The following is a 6,982-nucleotide window of genomic DNA, read 5'->3' as shown; positions in this document are numbered from 1 at the left end:
GAAAGAAAAAGGTTTTAAATCGTAGATTTTGGAGTATGTACTGTACCCGATTTCACGACTCGTACTAACGTCACTGTTCTAGCCATTTCGGTGATTGAAGGCACTTCAGTCAACGGATCACGTTTTCTTCCGCAAAAGCAATACTAAGTGAAATATACGTTACAGAACAGTAGCAGAAAACGTAGGTGACATTTTGGAACACTTATTGGATCAAACTCGCTTCTTAGTAATGCGAAACTGCTATAAACTTATAACTATTTTGTTTACATTGAATAATAAATTTCGATTAGGCTAGAATTTTTATTAATAATATAGTAAAGTTTGATCATATTAAAAAGCAATAATCAAAATTGCTGTTAATAATACAGTAACGTTTCATCAGTTTAAAAAGAAAGTTTATTTTTTAAAAAAAGTCTATTTAGTTATTCGATAAATAAATCAATAAAATGAGCTTAAGTATTATAGAATCGTCAAAATAGTCTTCATATATTATACATATTAAACTAATCTATATCATAAAAAATATTCCAAAATTACAAATCTCAAATTTTTTATCCTTTTCTTTAATTTATAGTTTTGAATTTACATACGAATGTGACTCCATCCAGCTATATTTTACCAGATAAATCTTGAAAAATCCTTCCTCGAATATCCCTTAAATTCTAAGTTACGGAAACCGTATCGACTTTAAATAAGAATATATAAAGAGTGAGCAATTAACTAGCAGACCTCAGAGCTGTGACCTCATATATCACACCAAACATTCTATCCAGACGTCTTTCTTGTCGATATTAGTTGGTGTTCGAAATAAATGACTTTAGTTTTACTAAAGTATTGAAAATGAATTTTTCTTAAGCTATATTTTTAATGTCAGGTCATCACCTATGCCCTAGTCATAGTTAGTTCATCAACAAAAGAAAACTCATAAAAAATTACATTCATTTTTTTTAAATTATAATTTCTCAATTAATGATATGGGCATATCGATCACTAAGAAGAGGCAATTATTAAGCGAGTTTAGACACTTTTATTCATGTATAAATATGTTTAGAAAGGTCTAAAACGATTAAATTCTATGTACTCTACTTTATATATACTGTACATCTTCATAGATAAACTTGGTTCCTGTTTTTTTGTATGTTTGTAACTACTCCAGGAAAATTTTAAGGATCACTTGTAATTTCCTGCACGAAGATTTTAACTTAGAAATTTTAAAAGTTTTCGAAATAAAAGTTTGTAGAAAGAGTTCGAGTAGACATTTAAGAGTAAATAAATTATTTAAGGAACATGATCGTGTAAGTTTTAAGTAATAAATCCCATAAAACTTTGTCAAATTTACTATTAGAAAAATAAATAAATAAAATAACTTTTACAAAAGTTAAATTATATTTCAAAAAGTTTTAAATTATTATTATTATTATTTACTATTTAACTTTTCTACTAAAATTCTATATCTAATTTTTATATTTTGAATATTCAAATCTGTTTCGGTATAGATCAATTTAATTTTACATAGACTTATATTCTGTTTTGAAATTTTATATAATATTTAGACAGAAATGTACTAAAATTTAGAAATTACAATATATTTTTCTTTTGTAAAATTCAGAAAATATAGGAAAACTGTTTATTTGACACTTTTTTTTATAATAAAAACTGTATAAAAAAGTATATTCTGAATTCTAAAAATAAAATTTTAATAAATTAGTTAATAAGTTTTTAAATGATTATTTATTACTTAACTCTTCTAATAAAATTTTATATAATTTTTATACTTGAAATCTTCGTTTAAAGTAATTTATATAAGTTTATTTTAAAAAAATTAAAGTGGTTCTTTTATTTAATATTCCATAGATTTTTTAGTTGAACAATAAAAAAATAAAAGAGTTGTTGTTCAATTTTTATGTCTTTCGATAATCCTTTTTAGTGTTTTCTCAATTTTTATTCGAATAGAATTTATTATTAAACAACTTAAAAAATTAATTATTTAAGATATTCTTTATCGAAAATTAATAAAATAAACCATATTATTATTATTATTATTTTGTTTTAAAGTGTTTCTATTTAGCAAATATTTAATTGTCTGAAAAAAGAAGAATTTTAAATAATTAATAGATTCCTTTGATAAATCATCAATAGAAAAATACTTAATTAATTAATTTTTGAAATGTCATATTTTTCTACATGGCTTCAACAATAAATTTCGATCGATTTTCTTTTTTGTTTTTTACTTTCACAGGAGTTTAAATATTTCAAGACACGGATCAAGACAAAGCTAAATTAAATGGCCACTTTAATATCTGTATCAATATCAACTGAATTGTTTTACTGTTATTGAATCAATCAAAAATTTAAGAATGTATCTTTAAGGATTTTTTTTTATTTTATTCCACTATAAATTTCATTTTTTCCTTTATTGAATACATTGCTAAATTGATTTTAATAATTTAATTGTATTGATACATTGTAATAAGAATTAAATTGAGTAATATCGAAGCTAAATATGAATAATATTATGCTAAAAATATGATAACTAAAGCTAATCTCAGAAAGAATTAACTTGTTAAAACGATTTTTAAACAGTAATTATTTAAGAATAAGTTATAGAAACTCTAGTTAAGCATCGTTCTAGAAAAACATATGATTTATTGCTTCATATCTAATCGATTTTCAGTTATAAGATTTGTATAAAGTACTATATATTATTAATCGATAATACGGATAAAGGAATGATGTAATTATTATGGTATTAAAAAATTGAATAGGCTATCGAATTAAGGAAAGAGAAGAGAACAAAGCAAAGATGGCTTGGCAGAAACAGTGAAAAAAAGAGAGAAACGTAGTCTATGTATAACAATTACAGTACATTACGGCCATGCCGCCTCCGTTCATTAAGATGACATGAAGGAACCGCATAGTGACAGCTATCCAACAGAATAATCGAATTGCTATCTCCAGCTATGTTTGTCGAACCAAAGATCTGTCAAACTATAGAAATCTCTTAATGCAAATTACACATTTCCAACAGAGGAAATAAAATTTCCGAATTTGGTAAAAGAATAGACGAGCATCGAAGAAAAATGGCAGCTGACGGTCTGAGTAATAAATACTGTCCTCTTTCGACATCCCCTCTTCTGACCCCACTATAACCAAATTTAGCTTGGAGGAACGAAGAAGAGGTAAACATGGTAATTGGTTTACTTGTCTTTTCCTAGGTGCTGTTATTTCAGTAAGTTTGCGATAAATTTTATCCAGATAACGATCGCTGTTTTGCTCCAATCAATATTTCATACTTTTCTGAAATAAACTTGTTTTGCTTGTGTTACATTTCTTACTTTATGATGACTTATGGGAATCGAATTAAAAATAAATTCAATTTACTATATGTAATAGGTGCGGATTTTATGATTCCACTTTGAAATTACTATCTTACAGTATCCTCTTATTGATCACGTTCTTTTCATATAACATTATGCATGAGAACCAGACACACTTAATATCTTTTCTATATAAATTTATTTATACTTCAGCAAGTTTCTATAAATCAATAACATGAATTAGATTCGTAAATTGCGTTTAAATTTTTGATATTTTAATTCAGAATCATATTTTCTGCATAAATTTCTTTCTAGTTTGTCTCGATTATCTTAATTGAATCGTTGCTGTTTGTATAACTGTAGACATTGTTCAAACTTATCCACTTATGCACATATAATTCGTTCATATAAGAACTTCGTGATATGTTTTATCTTATTAACGTGTTTAACTTTTAAGTTATGATATAGCGTAGAAAAAACAAATAATAATAATAATAAGAGATGAAAGGTTATTGATATTTGACTAAAGCATAAACGAGTTTGGCTACTTATATCGAAAAGTTGGATCTTCTAAACCTGACTTTGTACAGTTAATTGGCAGAAGGATATCCAGGTAAGAGATAGATAAACACGACCGAAAGCGAACCGTATCTTGGGAAATAAGACACTTGTCAGAGAATTTGAGTCGAGAATCAAGTTGATTGAAAGACTTCCAAGTGGTATAGGAAACAGAGGGCCACTTTGTGGGATTGAGCAAAACAAGTTGGTGTTGACGATAGGGACTGAAGTGGTTAGACTTATTCAAACAAAGACAACCATACTCGTCATTCAGTTCACCCAGTCTATCTCATACTTACTCATAAGGTAAACAAAAAAAGAGAACAGTTAAATGCTGCTACAAACTTTAGGTAAAGTTCGTTGAATAGTCTTGTTTTTATAACTAAACCTTTAATAGCTGTAACTGGAGCAGCCTTAAAAAATAAGCGTATTTTATTAATTATTACGGTATAATATTTTATTTTTTAAATAATTTTTAACGAATTTTAATCGTTTTAACTCTCAGAGAGACACTTTTCGATAAAGTTACTCCAAATCATTTGTTTGTTTGCATGGAATTAATATATAAAATAATATATAAAATTTGTTTAATATAGTACAGAATCTTAAATACAGGCTATATTATATCTAATTTTTTAAATCGATTTCACAATTTAATATGTAATAAATTTTATATTTAAATTAAATCTTGGTAGATAAAATATAAACAAATTTTCCGATATTTAAAACTGAACAAAAGGATTTATTAGTGAGAATTCTCATTGTCTCTATGAATAAATTAATAAGCATCTTAAAGAGTATTAAACCTTCCATTTCAATTCTAATCGATCGAAATTTTCCTTAGGATAATCCGTTCGGTGTTGATCGAAATTAATCTAAAGTTATCTCGGATCTAAAAGTGTGTCGTCAACGATGATGTTATTTAATTACAGAAAGTAACAATAAGAAAAATCAAAGTTGTAATACTAGAAGCAGAAAGACAGTGAGAATAGTGCAATTAATTCTTATACCAGCCGATATTTACCCTTTATTAAGGAAGAAATTAGAATTGACTATCGCTTCCCCACTCGAGGGAACTATACTGGACGTACATTTAATTAAAATTCTGTTAATTGACACCGAACACGAAATTGGATTTCCTTGCATCTCTCATAAAGTCTCATTCTTCTATAAAATATTCTATCTTTGTTGTACACTTCTTTACAATCCTCTACAGTTTATTAAGTTCAAATCCATTAGCCCATTTTGATCCTAAACAATATAATATATTCTTCCAAATATTAAAACTGAGTTTTTAAACAATTTATGATGAAAATTTAAAGTAACATAATCCTTTCTTTCGAAAATATATTGATGATAATTCACATTAACTTTAATATAAACTTTACTTTTATCATTTAAATTATGGTTTTCAATTTCTCAAGATTCTAAAACATCATTTCCTAAGTAAAATAAAATAATATGGATTATTTGATAATTTTCTTTTTCCTACGGAATAAAAAAATAATTAGCAACAAAAATGATTTTCCAGAGGTGATATGTATGAGACACGTGTGGCAAAAAAATATATATCTGTGATATTTAGAAAAAAAGGATGATCATTATCCATGTTCGTATACTGACCTTACTTAAGCATATCTAGATCATTGGAGATAGATGCCAGTTATTAATATTCACGCGAGTAATAACGCCATTTACAATTAAAGTTTGCATTTCTTTGTCATTATTGGATTTAGAATTCTGTAGACGTCTTTCATAATAATCTAGGCACAGGCATTCTTTTCCAATTAGAACATCAAACAAAAATTTTCTCGAACATCCATTATTAGTTTCTCAAGCAATTATAGTGAATTTACTCTGCTCTTGGCATATTTTCTACAGAAATTTTTTAAAATTCGATCGAATAAAGAATTTCTGTCCTTTTGTCTTTTAATTGAATAACGTTTAATAATTAAATAATTATTTATTTTTATAAAACATTATGTAAATATTAATGAATTATAAACGATGTTTCTAATTATCTTAAGTTACGTCTAATCTTGAAATATTATCTTTATTAATCGAGAAAATTTGCTGAATAAAACGATGTAAACATTAAAACTCGAATAGGTTATATTGTCATCGGCATCTGCACTATTTTAACATTACATATTTACGCGTATTGCCACTAGAGAGTAGCAGATTACTGTATTATATAAACCATAATTTATTATTAGCTAATGGATTTTAGATGATAAACTATTCCAGACCCATCTGCAATATGAATACAATGCGCTTTACATTTTATCAAAAGCATGTAACTTAGTTATTTTAAAACTCTTTATAATTTAATTTTATTCATTTTTGAAATATGATTTATTAAAATCCAATTTTCAACCGTAAAGAGCCTTTTTTTGAATTTTTAATATATTAAAAGCTATTTTCTCCTATTAAATTTCTAAAATAACAATCTTTCCAGTCTTTTTAGATGTATTTTATGCCAATATTACGCCGTCGAATATTGATATTTTTGCGGCATTTCTCATCGAAAAGAAGTTAATCGTTCCTACCTCGTATCTTAATATCACATTGTGCTGTACAGTACATAGCGTATCGACTTTCTTCTTCCCCTCGAGATTTTTCAGTTCCCTGTGGAACCCACAGTTTGGGAGATATGGATCAGCTAAATAAATTAGGCCAACTGATTAAGACATATGATAAATGATGACTCGACGCTTCCTTAACAAGCTAAATTTATGACATCCACTCGAAAAACGGAGAATTATACATTATATTTTATAGTTGTCCTGAAAAGTCGAGGCTGTGTAAATTTTTTTTTTGGTGTCGGATTTATGTCCGCTTCGGAGAGATGCGTGACATAATGGGACAAGGTCGCATACCGGGCTCCAATATAGCACGCTACAACCACGACATTATAAGTCCTTGTAAATTCGATAGATTCTATCCAAGAAAATGTAATATCGATGTCACGAATATCTCATCCTCCTGCTGGGCCAACGTTGTTTGATGCGACCTTCACTGTCTGCTACATGCTAATAAATATTTCCCACTTGTGATACAGGCTATTATTAAGAAGGAATCGTGATTCACTCAAAAACAACCTGTAA

This window comes from Centruroides sculpturatus, unplaced genomic scaffold (genome assembly GCF_000671375.1).
Source record: "Centruroides sculpturatus isolate CEXI.00-Female unplaced genomic scaffold, Cexi_2.0 scaffold580, whole genome shotgun sequence".
NCBI classification, from domain to species: Eukaryota; Metazoa; Arthropoda; class Arachnida; order Scorpiones; family Buthidae; genus Centruroides; species Centruroides sculpturatus.
The sequence above is the reverse complement of the archived record's forward strand: the minus strand, read 5'-3'. Positions refer to the sequence as shown.